Below are 17,233 nucleotides of genomic sequence, written 5' to 3'. Positions count from 1 at the left end.
GCTAGCGATCTCCAGGAATGGTAAGCTACTCACCGTGCGCTCACCAGCAGACCTGGACTCTGTCTGGAGGTCCCTGGATGTCCCCCCGGTGGAAATCCCCTCTTGGCTACCGGCCGACCAAGATGGCTCCCTGCCCATACCGCCCCGAGTGACTGCCTGGCAGACGGCGTCCGCGGGCAAACCGGATCGACCGGGACGCAGCAGGATGGACAGGGCCTTCACCTGAATGGAACTGCAGCGACGTCGGCTGTGCTCGTAAGCATACCTTGATGCTATTCTTTTCCTCTACATTAGGAGATGACTGTTCTTCATCCTCTTGTTATACGGGTTATTGGAGGCGAACTTGGCCTTTCAACTTGTTCAATTTTTATTTTTATTTTTATGGCCTCTTTCTCTTACTGGGGCTTGGTGTTTCCATATGCTGTGTGACCAGAACTGTGTCTTCTTAATGTTATTACTGGACGCTACCTCTAGGACCGCAAACTCTGGTCCCCATCCGCAGGGCAAAGCCCGGACGGATACTGGTGCTGGACGTATTTTTGTTTTTGGTCTCTTTTGTCATAGACCATAGGTGCTTTACTTGCCCCCTCGCCAGTCCAACCCTGTCTTGGCTGGTGATAGGTAGAGTACTAACCCCTTCTCGGACGGGTACTTTGTCCGAGCTGTTCACTTGTCAGCTTGTCATGTTTAATGTTTTATCCTTTATTTTTTGTTTCATGTTTTCCTTCCCTCCTTTCCCTCCTCCTGCTCATATCAATTGTGTGCTTTTCCATGCTTCCGCAGGCGCCCTATGCTTTCATTCACCTGAGTGTATGCTGATATGTCTTCTATAGTAGTCGCCTCACTAAACGCACATGGGCTGAACGAGCCATGCAAAAGGTCTCAGACACTATCTCTCCTCTTGAAGGATAAAGTCTCAGTGGCTTTTCTGCAAGAGACCCATTTCAGAACGGGCAAAATTCCCAACTTTCCCCCTAAGAAATTTGTTCAGTGGTTTCACAGCACTCATGACTCCGCCAGTAGGGGGGGTTAGTATAGCTGTACATAAATGCCTCCCCTTTAAGCATGCGGCTACTTCAGCAGACCCTGAGGGTAGGTACATTTTTGTAAAGGGCTTATTGGGTGAGTCCCGGGTGACCTTTGCCAATTTGTACGCTCCTAATAAAGGCCAAGTACCATGGCTCGTTCAGTCCCTTGCTTTATTGTCCTCCTTCTCGGAGGGCTTACTGGTGTTAGGAGGCGACTTCAATATTGCCCTGGAGCCAGCGGTGGACACCTCGGCGGGCAGACCTTCTGTATCTTATAAGCTCTTAAAAAGGCTAAAAATTTCCCTGAGAAGGCTTAAGGTCTTGGACGTCTGGCGGACCTTGAATCCCAATGGCCGGGACTATACATTTTACTCGCATGCCAAGCTGTCCTTTCACAGACTGGACTATTTGTTTCTGTCTGATTCGCATATACGTAATGTCTCTGGAGCCCGGATAGGTAACATCACATTATCCGACCATGCCCCTGTCATTATTAACCTCTCCTTGTCCGGTCCACAGAGGAAAGAGCGCTTATGGCGTCTCAACGATACTTTGATCTTAGACCCTAGGCACGCTTGCAAACTTAAGGCCTCGATATCTGAGTTCTTTGCGCTTAATGATACTCCAGACTCCCCTCCTTCTCCTTCCATACTTTGGGAATCCCACAAGGTAGTCCTAAGGGGGGAACTTATCGCCTTAGGGGCTTTTGTGAAGAAGCAGAGGACACAAGCCTTGGATGCCTTATTGGCGACCATAGCCCGCCTGGAATCCTCCCACAAGGAATCACGAGCTATACGCACCCTAGCAGAGCTAACTGAAGCCAGAACGCAATTAAAAAACCTATTGAATGTCACTTCTGCAAAGTTGGTCCTGCGCTCCCGATTCAAGGCCTATGCCCACGGGAATAGAGGAAACAGACTGATGTCGGCGATTGCCAAGAAGCAGTTTTCTGACTCCTTTGTTTCCTCTATCAAGGACTCCAAGGGTAAAATGCATAAGTCCACCCCAGATGTCGCCAAGGCATTTTGCGCCTTTTATGAGGCCTTATACAATTTACCCCCTCCTAATGGGACTACCCCCGGGGATCTCTCTGAAGCAACAGACAAATTCTTGCAGTCCCTGAACCTCCCCTCCGTATCCTCATCCAAAGCTTCCCTTCTGACTAAGCCCATCTCTGACTCAGAGGTTCGTAAGGTTCTCATGTCTATCCCATCAGGTAAAAGCCCTGGCCCCGACGGATTTTCCATTGCGCATTGTAAATCCTTTCAGGATGTTTTAATCCCACGTTTTTTTAGGAATTTGTGCAACTACCTTCTGACTGGGGGCTCCCTAGGCTCCTCACTCCTTATTGGCGCACATTACTGTCCTCCATAAGGAAAATAAGGACCCGACATGCTGCAGTAACTACAGGCCGATATCCCTGCTAAATAATGATGTGAAGTGGTGGGCGAAGATCTTGGCTACCAGGCTTCAGGATGTTCTCCCTGACATTGTGCATGAGGAACAAGTAGGTTTTGTCCATGGCAGACAGGGGCCTGAGAACACGGTGCGGCTCCTCCATCTTATAAACTGGGCCAAGAGATCCTCTAAACCTTTGGTTTTGGTGAGTACAGATGCAGAGAAGGCCTTCGACAGGGTTAGCTGGCTCTTTATGTCGCGGACCCTGTCGAAGTTTGGCCTCCCAGACCAGTTTATTAGTGCCATTAACACCCTATACTCGGCCCCCTCTGCCATGGTTAAAGTCAATGGAGCATTATCCCCACCATTTCGCATCGCCAATGGGACGAGGCAGGGGTGTCCCCTCTCTCCTGCACTGTTCATATTGGTGATGGAGACCCTTTTGTGTAAAATTAGAGCTGATCCGGTCATTAGAGGCCTTCAGGTTGGCCCCCATACTCATGTTACTGCAGCATTCGCGGATGACCTTTTAGTCATGACCTCCAACCCGGCAGAGGCCTTGCCCAAATTGCTGAATACATTCGAGGATTTTGGATTCGTATCCAATTTTAAAATAAACTATGGGAAATCCATGGCACTTAATATCTCTTGCCCCCTAAATGTAGTAAATAATCTTAAACGCACCACCCCATTTACCTGGGCCTCCAGAGACGTTACGTTTTTGGGGACATGTGTTTCGGCCAATGTCCAAGATCTAGCCTCCCTTAATTATGTGCCGCTCTTGCGAAATATCCGTACCCATCTGCAGAACTTGAAACTCCCATTTGTTTCATGGATTGGGAGAAAGAATTACCTTAAAACCTTTATCCTCCCCAAATTTCTATATTTGCTGCAAGCCCTTCCTATTTGGCTTCCAAACTCATACTTCACAGAAGTCCGCCGAGTGTTCACGCGCTTCCTCTGGAATGGCAAATCGCCACGCATTGCCTATTCTACCCTCACGAGGGACCGGACGTTTGGAGGCTTTGGGATGCCAGATGTAAAGTCATATTACACGGCTGTTCAGTTATGTAGATGTGTGGCTACCCTATCCCGCCAATCTAGCTCCCTTTGCTCCCGTCTTGAGGCTGTACTGCTCACCAGCCAAGACCAGCTTACTTTATGGGGTGTCAGGCCCTTCTCTGCCAATCATTACGCCTCTTCCCCGGTCTGGAAGGGAATGCTAGTAGAGTGGTCCAAAATGGTCCAATCCCAGCTGTTTAGCTTTCCTAATCCCTGTATGCCTCTCAAATTGTTGCAAAGCTATATCCACCCTTCTGTGTCAAACCCCTTTGGGATTTGGTCTAAGCTCGCTGACTTGTCCTTGCGGGATGTCCTTCTCCCAGATGGTAGTTTGCAGTGGGACTTAATAATGGGCCGTCCCGAGGTTAAGGCAGCTCCCTTTTTTCATTTGGCAGACTTCAAAAGAGATGTTAAATTATGTGTTGGACCCTTCGCTGGTAACAGCTCCCCTTCTTGGCTTGAGAAGAAGGTTCTAGCTCCCAGGCCCCCCCTTAGACCAGCTCGGTTATGTGACCTCATGGGAACGAGAGCTTTCTTTGACCCTGACGGAACCGGAGAAGGCCTTTGTCTTGGCCCATTCACACGGCTTCAGTCGTTGTGTGAGAGTTCAGGAGAATTCTTTTAAGCTACTAAGTAGATGGTATAAAACTCCTGAATTCTTACACAAACTTAACCCTGAGATCCCTGTAACATGCTGGCGGTGTGGCGTAGAAACAGGTTCATTGTCACACATTTGGTGGCTCTGCCACAAGATCCAGCCGTTCTGGAAGCTGATAGAATCCATGATCAATAATGTATGCAAAACCAAGATAGTCTTGGATGCAAAACTTATCCTATTGTGGTGCCCTAATAGCTCACTAACCCCCGCCAAGAATAACCTCCCAACAATGTTGATTACAGCAGCTAAATTACTGGTCCCCTTTTTATGGAAAACGGATTCACCTCCCTCTCTCATTATGTGGACGGACAAGGTAGATCAAATCTACCGCTTTGAGGAACTGGCGCACTGGGAGACAAACTCACGCCACTGCTTCCTAAAGCTATGGTCCTCGTGGAAGTTACATAGGAACTTTACATGATAGAGCAGGAATCCTCCCTTTCCTGGTTTTCCACCCCTACCCCCCCGATTGTTCCCCCCCCATACCCTCCTTTTCCTTTTGATGTGTATCTCTGATGATGATGACAATCGCTTGTATTGTTTACACATGGTATGTGCACTGGATGACTATTTTGACTCTTAAATGTTATTGCATTGATGTCATGTGTGGGCTTTTGGCCTTGATTTTTACCTCAATAAAAAGAAATATGGTTAAGAATATAACTACTATAATACTGCTCCTATGTACAAGAATATAACTACTATAATACTGCTCCTATGTACAAGAATATAACTACTATAATACTGCTCCTATGTACAAGAATATAACTACTATAATACTGCTCCTACGTACAAGAATATAACTACTATAATACTGCCTCCTATGTACAAGAATATAACTACTATAATACTGCTCCTATGTACAAGAATATAACTACTATAATACTGCTCCTATGTACAAGACTATAACTACTATAATACTGCTCCTATGTACCAGAATATAACTACTATAATACTGCCTCCTATGTACAAGAATATAACTACTATAATACTGCCTCCTATGTACAAGAATATAACTGCTATAATACTGCCTACTCTGTGCTACATTAGAACCAAACATTATACTACATATAGTATTCACACATACCCAGTGGTGTATCTTGGTTTTGTGCTGCCCTAGGCGAGACTAAACTCGGGCACCCCCCTAATATAAATTTGACCCACCCCTTTCTGTCAAGGCCAAGCCCCTTTCTCTCTAAACCCCACCCCTTCCTATGTGCCATCCACAGATCCCCCCCTAAAGAGTGCCATCCACGGATCCCCCTCCCCTAAATAGTGCCATCCACGGATCCCCCTCCCCTAAACGGTGCCATCCACGGATCCCCCTCCCCTAAACAGTGCCATCCACGGATCCCCTCCCCCTAAACAGTGCCATCCACGGATCCCCTCCCCCTAAACAGTGCCATCCACAGATCCCCCTTCCCTAAATAGTGCCATCCACAGATCCCCCCCCTCCCCTGAACGGTGCCATCCACAGATCCCCCCCTCCTCCCCTAAACGGTGCCATCCACAGATCCCCCCCTCCTCCCCTAAACGGTGCCATCCACAGATCCCCCTTCCCTAAATAGTGCCATCCACAGATCCCCCCCCTCCCCTGAACGGTGCCATCCACAGATCCCCCCCTCCTCCCCTAAACGGTGCCATCCACAGATCCCCCCCTCCTCCCCTAAACGGTGCCATCCACAGATCCCCCCCCTCCCCTAAACGGTGCCATCCACAGACTTCCCCCCTCCCCTAAACGGTGCCATCCACAGACTTCCCCCCTCCCCTAAACGGTGCCATCCACAGACTTCCCCCCTCCCCTAAACGGTGCCATCCACAGACTTCCCCCCTCCCCTAAACGGTGCCATCCACAGATCCCCCCCCTCCCCTAAACGGTGCCATCCACAGACTTCCCCCCTCCCCTAAACGGTGCCATCCACAGACTTCCCCCCTCCCCTAAACGGTGCCATCCACAGACTTCCCCCCTCCCCTAAACGGTGCCATCCACAGACTTCCCCCCTCCCCTAAACGGTGCCATCCACAGATCCCCCCCTCCCCTAAACGGTGCCATCCACAGACTTCCCCCCTCCCCTAAACGGTGCCATCCACAGATTCCCCCCCTCCCCTAAACGGTGCCATCCACAGATTCCTCCTCCCCCTGACGCTCACAGGAAAACATTTAAAAACGAATCAGTAACCTAAACTTTATTCATTAGTGATGTCTTTACTGTATACCTTACTCTGTCTTTCAGCTCCGGTAACAGCAGGCAGTGCGGGCGGGCGGCGCTCACTCACTGACGTCACGCGCCTGCGCCGCCTAGTGGGAGGAGCAGGCGCGTGACGTCAGTGAGTGAGCGCCGCCCGCCCGCACTGCCTGCTGTTACCGGAGCTGAAAGACAGAGTAAGGTATACAGTAAAGACATCACTAATGAATAAAGTTTAGGTTACTGATTCGTTTTTAAATGTTTTCCTGTGAGCGGCGGGGCCCTGTATATTCTAACCCCCAGGCAAGCGTCCCTGTCACCATGGGAACGCCTGGGGGTTAGAATATACCATCGGATTTGTGTTTTCACGCTCTGAGCGTGAAAACTCAGATCCGATGGTATATTCTAACCCCCAGGCAAGCGTCCCCGTCACCATGGGAACGCCTGGGGGTTAGAATATACCATCGGATCTTCTGAGTATACCGGAGGCAGATGAGACTGATGGGACAAGGGGCAAACAAGGCATTTTGCCGCCCCATTGGCAAGTGCCGCCCTAGGCAAATGCCTTGTTTGCCTCGTGATAGATACGCCCCTGCACATACCTACTTATATAGCTAGATGCATTCATTATAGTTTTCCATATATCACACAAAAACATATATCTTCATGCTTAAATCATCTCTCCCCTATGTGTTATACCATATTTTACGCTTTTTTATTCTCTTGTACTCTCCACTGATCCCCAGTGTTGTTTCAGGCTGTTGCATTCCAGGACCGAACTTCTTCCGGTCTGTGGAACGCAACCATGTGACCCGATGCGTTCCATTTGCCGATCTACTTCCGGCGGGTGGAACGCACGGTGTCACATGCGCACCAGCCTCCAGGACCGCCCATCGCTTTGGCGCGCTTCCCGGCAACTTTTAAAAAGCAGTGTGACACATTGCTATGGGCACAGAAACCACTGGTGCTGACAGCACCCTATCTATTTACGTGTCTGACTTCCACCATCAAGCGGCAACGGTAGGTCCTCCTGAGTGGGGATGAGGCCCCCTTATTTTTCATGTTTTTTTAATATTTTATGTCTTACGTTTTTTCATGTCTATTGTCGTCCATGGTATGCTATACATGTTTATGTTAACATTCTGTATATGTACAAATGACACTACTGCCTTTCACCTTATAGTGTCTGATGAAGGCTAATTCAGCCGAAAACGCGTTCACACGTTGTTGTCGCATTCAATAAATCGCAAACTAAAGAAATCATCTATTGCTGTGATTTTTTACATTAGAACCACTGCCATATATTTGCAGTGCAGGTTGTGTCAGCTTTGACCTCACTCCGGACATTTCTTCTCATATGTTCTTGGACGGCTGATCTTCCAGTTATGTGAGAGGACGGGGATATGATCTCATGTATCTGATATACTTCCAAGCTGTTGTTGACACTCACAAGTGTGTTGGGTTCAGCGGATGAACTGAACCTGTAATAACACTATGTCGCACAGTGTAGTCCTGTGTATCGGGTCTTATTATTGTGACTACTTGCAGTATTTATTGGGGCAGTACCGTTACGATCACTACTTCTGTTTCTGCTTCATTTCCCCACTTTTGCTATTTCTGTTGTGTCTTTGCTGTGTTTATGTCGCCTTTTTCCTGCAATTGACTTCAATCACATCACAATGACTCCCAGAAGTGTTTGTTTCCTTGTGGTGTTTATGCGGTTTTTGCTCTTTCTTCAATAAAATGGGTGACGCCATATTACGGCAGTTTGAGCTTATATTGTCACATTTCATATCTTATTTTTATTTTTTATTTTTTTTATTTTTGTGTGGATTATTATAAACTTTTTTTTTTTTAAAGTTTATAATAATCCACACAAAAATAGAAAAAAAAAATGTGATTTTAAAGATAAAAACAGAAAATAAAGGTACTGGCCATACAGTAGTAAATGTTTGCCCCAAAATATCTTCTTTCAGAGTCACCGTTGGTTTATGGGCGAAATATTTATTTTATATTTTGTCCAAAACTTTACATTTTGATCCTGACAAGGCGAGAAGAGTGATGTATTTTAGTTTGCATTTTTTTGTGGTTATTTTTAACATATTTTATAAAAAATTTCTGACCCTTGATGACAAGGATGAGCCTCCGTTCCCACTTTTTTATCGGACTGTCCAGCAAGGTGCCCACAAGGGAGCGGCGCTTATGTATACTTCCTTAAAAAGGGGCGTTTCTGTGTGGCATGGGCGGGGCTTCTATGGTTTTTCAGTTTTTACAGTGGACCCTGCGGAGGTGGCTCTGTGCCACATGTATGCGTCCTGTCCTGTCCGTCACTTAACGGAACGGGAAACTAGCGCCTTCAGCTCTCTAACACAAGAGGGCAGCACAGAGACAGTGCAAGGGTCCAGCTTTCTGTGAGTATAATGTGAGAGGTAGGGGGTACAACATGGACAGTGAGCCACAATAAGCTAGACAGACACTATATTTGGGTTATTAGACAAGAATTTGTGAAAAAAAATATATAAATTGAGTATCTTTTACCATTTGTATAGGCAGACTTATGTGTCTCCATGGTAACAGACTACAACAAACCCTGTGTAGTCTGACGCTGCAGTCACAGGTTACTATACTACTCCCTCTCTCTCCTGCTATTGAGGCAGATGAGACAGTGCAGCAAATGTCAGCAGAATGAGACTACACAGGGTTAGTTTGTAGTCTGTTACCATGGAGACACATAAATCTGCACAGGAGCTGTATACAGAAAACGGTAGATTATTTTTTTTTTCAACACCACAAGATTACAAAATTTCCAATTCCTTATTACTTGTCCGACTTATGAAAGCTGCAGGACGTCAAGAAGAGAGCTCCTGCCCCAAAGTGAGGGTCTCTGATGTTAAGCCTAGGGGAGGGGGGGGGGGCGTTTCGGCTTTTGGCTCAGATTCCCTGGACTATTGGACATTCCCCAAACAGGAATTCAAGATCAAAATCTTGGACGATCAGATCCCCCCGGGCCGGGGCTTTACGTTTGTGTTGAGATGAAGTCCAGCTGACCAGGCGTCGGTCCTTCGGAATGTTACCCTCCAGTGATACTTTATGTCACTTTTCCAAACTTTGTAACTTTTTAAAACTTTTTTTTTTTTTTTTTTTACTCCGACCTGCAGTAAACTGAATTGAATACAAGCAAAATGGGGATTCTCCAAATACCAGTCCCAGGTGGAATGATTTCTGGAGATGCCTCTAAGGCCTCTTGCACACGACCATATGGCTTTTTCAGTATTTTGCGGTCCGAAAAAAAACAGATCTGCAAAAAATACGGATGTGTGCATTCCGTTTTTTGCGGAACGGAACAGCTGGCCCTTCATAGAACAGTACTACGCGGACAATAATAGGACATGTTCTATCTTTGAACGGAAATACGGAAACGGAAGGCATATGGAGTACCTTCCGTTTTTTTTTGCGGATCCATTGAAATGAATGGTTCCGTATACCGAATGCAAAAAAAAAGGAACGTAAGCGGAAAAAAATTGCTATGAGAGTTCTGAAAATAGCTGAGCGAGCGCGCTTGGCTGTTTTTGGAAGTCTAATAGCTGCGGATGGTGAGCGCACTGTGCAAGCGCCGATACGGGAGGCTATTTTCAGCATGGAGGGTAGCCACGTATATGCGATGTGCTCTCCTTCACTTCAGGGGCCCGGTTCTGGCGACATGACGTGAGAGCTGCGCCTATCTGACAGCAATGCGCCATCACCGTCTGACACGAGACCGCCCCTTTAATGACACTTTGTCAGCTTTCTAATCAATAATTCAATTCTTCATCCTTTATAAGATCTCTGCTTGCTGCCACTAAATGGGCAAACTCTTGTTTATATCCAGAAGCTGACACTTCTCACACCTGAGGGTTTGGTACACTTGCATCCCGTCTAGACAATTGCCACAAATCTTACTTCAGTCCTAGCAGTTTGTTACAATGTGTCAGCGCAAGTAAAATGTATCAGCCCGGAGTCCGGACTCTTTACATCAGTAACTGGAATTATTAGGCTTTTAGCCAATCCCTTTCACTGACAGCAAGCAGAGATCTTGAAAAGGATGAAGAAAAGAAATGCCTCATGCACACAAACGTATTTTTTTTCCGTGTCCGTTCCATTTTTTTTTTGCGGATAGGATATTCACTTCAATGGGTCCGCAAAAAATGCGGACAGCACACCGTATGTCCGTTCCATAGCCCCGCAAAAAAAATATAACATGTCCGATTCTTGTCCATTTTAGGCTACATGCACACGACCGTATGTGCTTTGCGCTCCGCAAATTGCAGATCCGCAATAAAAAAGGGATGACATCCGTATGCCATCCGTTTTTGTTTTTTTTGCGGATCCATTGTAACAATGCCTAAGGCTACTTGCACACGAACGTTGTTTGTTTCCTTGTCCGTTCCGTTTTTTTTGCGGATAGGATGCGGACCTATTCATTTCAATGGGTCCGATCCGTTCATTTTTTTGCCGGATAGGATGCGGACCCATTCATTTCAATGGGTCCGCGAGAAATGAATGGGTCCACATCCTATCCGCAAAAAAAAAAACGCAATGGACACGGAAACAAACAACGTTCGTGTGCATGTAGCCTTAGGCATTGTTACAATGGACCTGAAAAAAAAAAATATACGGATGGCATCCATTTTTTTAGGCGGATCCGCAATTTGCGGACCGCAAAAAGCATACGGTCGTGTGCATGTAGCCAAACACAAAGGTCTTTAGAAAGCTGCAGGACGTTTCACTATAGAGCGATGAAGCTTTATTGACCTGAAGCCCCTAGAACTATTGCTTAATGAAAAGTCCTGCTTTGTATTTCAGTTCTTCATCCAATGCTTGCTGTCAGTGACTTGAAACATGGAAACTGCTCCTCAGAGCTGAAGGTTTGCAGGCTGCGTCTGGATCTCTGTAAGCCTCATTCAGATAAAGAGCTGCGATTGTCGCCGAGATAAGCGCATCGACGTCTCTCCCCGGTCTGTTACAATGTATCAGTGCAGGTCAAATGTATCAATACGAGATCCAGGCTAACAAATTCTATAGATTGGACACAATGGTGACAAACCCTCAGCTGTGACCAGTGTTAGATCTCTGTTCTGGAAATTGGGTATAAAATATAACTGCGGAGGGATATCGATGCCCCCCTATGTGGGGGGGACAGTTTAGGGGGATGTATGCCATAGATCGAAAGAGCTCCACTTACCGTACAGCTGGAGGAGTCCTAGACTTTCAGATGCAGCAGAGCCGAGTGTGTTCAGTAGATTCTCACTGCTCAACTCTTCCAGAATGGACAAGGTCATTACATGTAATCCAATCCCCTTATAAATGCCGGGTCTGTGAGTCCCAGGATTGGCCCCTGCACCTTCTGCAGACTGTGGCCCCTGGAATATTCCCCATCCAGGGGCTTCTCTGACTTCTTGAGTCGCAGTATACAGAAGGTCTGCAGCCTCCCCCTCCCTGCACTGGATTTGACTTCCCCCTCCCCTTTCAAGCTGTCAATAGCCGGACCCAACACATGTAGGAGTGGACTGCAGGCAGGCTGCTCTGCTGAGAGTTGTCAGCCCCGTGTCCTGGAGGGTCCGCAACTGTCCTGGGGGGGGGTCTCCACCTGTGTCATCCTGGAGGGTCCGCAACTGTCCTGGGGGAGAAGATCTCCACCTGTGTCATCCTGGAGGATCCGCAACTGTCCTGGGGGGAGAAGATCTCCACCTGTGTCATCCTGGAGGATCCGCAACTGTCCTGGGGGGGAAGGGGGGATCTCCACCTGTGTCATCCTGGAGGGTCCGCAACTGTCCTGGGGGGGAGGGGGGAGATCTCCACCTGGGTCATCCTGGAGGATCCGCAACTGTCCTGGGGGGGGGGGAGATCTCCACCTGGGTCATCCTGGAGGGTCCGCAACTGTCCTGGGGGGGGGGGAGATCTCCACCTGTGTCATCCTGGAGGATCGGCAACTGTCCTGGGGGGGGGGGGGGAAGATCTCCACCTGTGTCATCCTGGAGGGTCCGCAACTGTCCTGGGGGGGGGGGGAAGATCTCCACCTGTGTCATCCTGGAGGGTCCGCAACTGTCCTGGGGGGGGGGGGGGAGATCTCCACCTGTGTCATCCTGGAGGGTCCGCAACTGTCCTGGGGGGGTGGGGGGGATCTCCACCTGTGTCATCCTGGAGGGTCCGCAACTGTCCTGGGGGGGGGGGGAAGATCTCCACCTGTGTCATCCTGGAGGGTCCGCAACTGTCCTGGGGGGGGGGGATCTCCTTCTGTGTCATCCTGGAGGATCCGCAACTGTCCTGGGGGGGATCTCCACCTGTGTCATCCTGGAGGGTCCGCAACTGTCCTGGGGGGAGAAGATCTCCACCTGGGTCATCCTGGAGGATCCGCAACTGTCCTGGGGGGGGGGAGATCTCCACCTGGGTCATCCTGGAGGGTCCGCAACTGTCCTGGGGGGGGAGGGGGGAGATCTCCACCTGGGTCATCCTGGAGGATCCGCAACTGTCCTGGGGGGGGGGGGGAGATCTCCACCTGTGTCATCCTGGAGGATCCGCAACTGTCCTAGGGGGGGGAAGATCTCCACCTGTGTCATCCTGGAGGGTCCGCAACTGTCCTGGGGGGGGGGAAGATCTCCAACTGTGTCATCCTGGAGGGTCCGCAACTGTCCTGGGGGGGGGGGAGATCTCCACCTGTGTCATCCTGGAGGGTCCGCAACTGTCCTGGGGGGGAGATCTCCACCTGTGTCATCCTGGAGGGTCCGCAACTGTCCTGGGGGGGGGGAGGGATCTCCACCTGTGTCATCCTGGAGGGTCCGCAACTGTCCTGGGGGGGAGATCTCCACCTGATCCTGGAGGGTCCGCAACTGTCCTGGGGGGGGGGGATCTCCACCTGTGTCATCCTGGAGGGTCCGCAACTGTCCTGGGGGGGGAGATCTCCACCTGATCCTGGAGGGTCCGCAACTGTCCTGGGGGAGATCTCCACCTGGGTCATCCTGGAGGATCTGCAACTGTCCTGGGGGGGAGATCTCCACCTGGGTCATCCTGGAGGGTCCGCAACTGTCCTGGGGGGGGGGGGGAGATCTCCACCTGTGTCATCCTGGAGGATCCGCAACTGTCCTGGGGGGGGGAAGATCTCCACCTGTGTCATCCTGGAGGGTCCGCAACTGTCCTGGGGGGGGGGAAGATCTCCACTTGTGTCATCCTGGAGGGTCCGCAACTGTCCTGGGGGGGAGATCTCCACCTGTGTCATCCTGGAGGGTCCGCAACTGTCCTGGGGGGGAGATCTCCACCTGTGTCATCCTGGAGGGTCAGCAACTGTCCTGGGGGGGAGATCTCCACCTGTGTCATCCTGGAGGGTCCGCAACTGTCCTGGGGGGGGGGATCTCCACCTGTGTCATCCTGGAGGGTCCGCAACTGTCCTGGGGGGGAGATCTCCACCTGTGTCATCCTGGAGGGTCCGCAACTGTCCTGGGGGGGGGGAGATCTCCACCTGTGTCATCCTGGAGGGTCCGCAACTGTCCTGGGGGGGAGATCTCCACCTGTGTCATCCTGGAGGGTCCGCAACTGTCCTGGGGGGGGGGGATCTCCACCTGTGTCATCCTGGAGGGTCCGCAACTGTCCTGGGGGGGAGATCTCCACCTGATCCTGGAGGGTCCGCAACTGTCCTGGTGGGGGGGGATCTCCACCTGTGTCATCCTGGAGGGTCCGCAACTGTCCTGGGGGGGGAGATCTCCACCTGATCCTGGAGGGTCCGCAACTGTCCTGGGGGAGATCTCCACCTGGGTCATCCTGGAGGATCTGCAACTGTCCTGGGGGGGAGATCTCCACCTGGGTCATCCTGGAGGGTCCGCAACTGTCCTGGGGGGGGGGGGGAGATCTCCACCTGTGTCATCCTGGAGGATCCGCAACTGTCCTGGGGGGGGGAAGATCTCCACCTGTGTCATCCTGGAGGGTCCGCAACTGTCCTGGGGGGGGGGAAGATCTCCACCTGTGTCATCCTGGAGGGTCCGCAACTGTCCTGGGGGGGAGATCTCCACCTGTGTCATCCTGGAGGGTCCGCAACTGTCCTGGGGGGGAGATCACCACCTGTGTCATCCTGGAGGGTCCGCAACTGTCCTGGGGGGGAGGAGATCTCCACCTGTGTCATCTCATGAGAAATGTCACAATGGGGCCCCCTGCCTCACCATATAAGGTGGACAGGTGCATAACACAGAAACCATGGGGCCCCCAGCACGCTCCTATCTTAGACCTCATGCATGTGTATTGTGGTCCTCTAACTGCTGACCGCGTCCATGTCGCATTTTCCTAACAGAACTGCCTATTCTTGTCTGCGAAACGGACAAAATAAGACGAGTTCTGTAAGGCTCCATTCACACATCCGCAATTTCACTCTGCATTTTGTGGAATGGAATTGCAGACCCATTCACTTCTATTTCACGATGTGCGGCCCCGATCCGGAAATGCGGACCCGCACTTCCGGGTCCGTATTTCCATTCCCGAAAAAAATAGAACATGCCCTATTCTTGTTTGCAATTGTGGACAATAATAGGCATATTCTATTAGTGCCGGCGATGTGCGGTCCGCAAAATGCGGGACGCACATTGCCGATGTCCGTGTTTTGTGGATCCGCGGATCTGAAAAATACACACGGATGTGTGAATGGACCCTTAGGCTACTTTCACACTTGCGTTTTGTGCGGATCAGTCTTGTATCTGCACAGACGGATCCGCACGAATAATGCAAACGCTTGTATCCGTTAATAACAGATCAGTTTGCATTATTCATTAAAAAAAGTCTAAGTCAAAACGGATCCGTCTTGACTTACATTGAAAGTCAATGGGGGACGGATCCGTTATCATTTGCACCATATTGTGTCAGTGAAAGCAGATCCGTCCCCATTGACATCCATAAATGGATCGTTTGGCTCCGCATCGTCAGACAAGCTGCGTTTTAGTGACCGTCTAAAAAACGTAACGGAGACCAAACGCAGCCAAATTGATGCATTCTGAACGGATCCTTATGCATTGGGGCTGAACGGATCCGTTTTGGGCCGCTTGTGAGAGCCCTGAAACAGATCTCCCAAGCGGACCCAGAAACGCCAGTGTGAAAGTAGCCTTATTTGCACAACGTCCACCTTTTTTGTGGTCCTATAGAAATGAATGGGTCCATGTACGATCCGCAAAAAATGCAGATCGGACGCAGACCCAAAATACAGTTGTGTGCATGAGGCCTTAAAGTGCAAATCCTGCGTTGATTCATTTTACGGTCCATTGTCCAGAGGAGCTCCAATAAACGCTATAATTCTCGCTGCCTGCAGCCGCCACCAGGGGGAGCTCAATGTATCTGGATTCATACAGTTAGTATAGAACTCAAGGGGAGCTATAGGAAACTGTATGCAGTGAGCTCCCCCTAGTGGTGGCTACTGGCAGCTGCTATAACAGTTCAGGACAAACAGGGGAAGTTGCTGGGCCCCTAGGTCCACATGGCCCATAGGGACCATGTACCGTGCCTACAGTGTACTGGTACTTATTAGGCCTTTACACACTTTCCATTACAAGACAGCATAGGTTGTATGTAGACAAATGTTTTCATGCATGGGGTAACTTAGTAGCACCCCAAAAAAAGTCATGCACATTTACCTAAGCTCCACGCGTCTACTGACTAAAGAAAATATTAAAGGGAGTGTAAACTTATGCAGTCAAGTTTTTGTTGCACTAAAGCATCAGCTCCCAGAGGTAGAGAGGGTGGAGTAACACGTAACTGCAGGCTACACTAGTCCCCTAGGTCTGCACATGAGCTGCATGCTAAAAACTGCAAAAAAAAAACACCAAAAACATGACTATTCGCAAAATGTATTTTGTTTAGGCTGGGTTCAGACCTGAGCGTTTTACAGCGCGTTCCTACGCGCTGTAAAACGCTCAACAGGCAAGAACCAATGATTCCCTATGGGAATGGTTCTCACCTGAGCGTTTTACAGCGCGTACGATCGCGCTGTAAAACGCCCGACGCCCCAAGAAGTACAGGAGCTTCTTTGGGGCTTCTTGTCGCGCGTTCCCGTACATAGACTTCCGGGAACGCGCGACAATGGGCGTTCGCATACTACTGGAGCCGTTAGATGCATTGGAGCAGTAAAAATGGAGTTGCCAAAGTTTTCACACCCTTTCCAAAATTGGAATCCAAAAAGGATCCAAAATTCACCATTGGTTGGAAGGCAATTTTTAGGTTACCACTGATGTGAGAATGAACATTTTAAGGGGAGCCTCCGACACGCAGTGAGAAGCATGGAAAAAAATCGCCACATAGAGGATCTGAGAAATTCGCCGGCTCAGGAATTCCTGCAATCTGCCCTGTTTTCCATTCCAGCCGCGTCAGATATTAATATAGTGAGCTTTTCCCTCTAATCGCCCCATGTGTGGAATGCAGGTGCGTGACCGCGCGGAGGCTGCGCTATCACACGGTGCGGGTTCGGGGGTCATTTAATAAAATTTTCATTCTGCTGTTGATAGATATAATTGCAGGAGTAAAAGGGGTGGAGTCAAAAATCAGCAACATGGCCCCTTTGAATCGGATAAGTCACTTAGAAAACCCCCAAAAAAACCTTTAAGGGGAACTCAAAATTTTAAGGGATTTCCAGTTTTATGGTAATAAAGCTCTGAAAATACTATAGGGGAGAATTTATCCAGAGGGGAAGTTTTTAAGTCAGTTTTTCTTCAGTCTGCATTGCCGTAATTTGCGCCAAAGTTATCAAATGTTGCACGTATGATAAATTTGGTGCATCTATACAAAGAGCACTTTTGTCTAGAGATGCTGGTTTCTGTACACCGCCCCCTACTGGAGGAAGATTGTGCCTTTTTTGCAACTTTTTAACATAGCTAACCACGCCCACATTTTAGGTGTAA

The 17,233-nt window shown here is 49.4% G+C and overlaps 1 protein-coding gene across 2 annotated transcripts in view; it reads right to left on the bottom strand.

Annotated features, from left to right (window-relative positions):
• The window catches only part of P2RY6 (pyrimidinergic receptor P2Y6), an 87,673-nt gene that overhangs the window by 68,109 nt on the left and 2,331 nt on the right, over positions 1-17,233 (bottom strand). The window contains exon 1 of one of the 2 annotated variants that reach the window (XM_044274494.1): positions 11,554-11,798. The exons of the other annotated variant lie outside the window; for it this stretch is intronic. The gene's annotated coding sequence lies outside the window, so the exon portion shown is untranslated. Of the gene's footprint in view, positions 1-11,553; positions 11,799-17,233 lie in introns of those variants that run through there. 2 annotated transcript variants of the gene reach the window in all.

The sequence above is a fragment of the Bufo gargarizans genome, unplaced genomic scaffold, assembly GCF_014858855.1.
Source record: "Bufo gargarizans isolate SCDJY-AF-19 unplaced genomic scaffold, ASM1485885v1 original_scaffold_1788_pilon, whole genome shotgun sequence".
Classification (NCBI taxonomy): Eukaryota; Metazoa; Chordata; class Amphibia; order Anura; family Bufonidae; genus Bufo; species Bufo gargarizans.
This window is presented reverse-complemented; position numbering and strand designations above follow the sequence as displayed.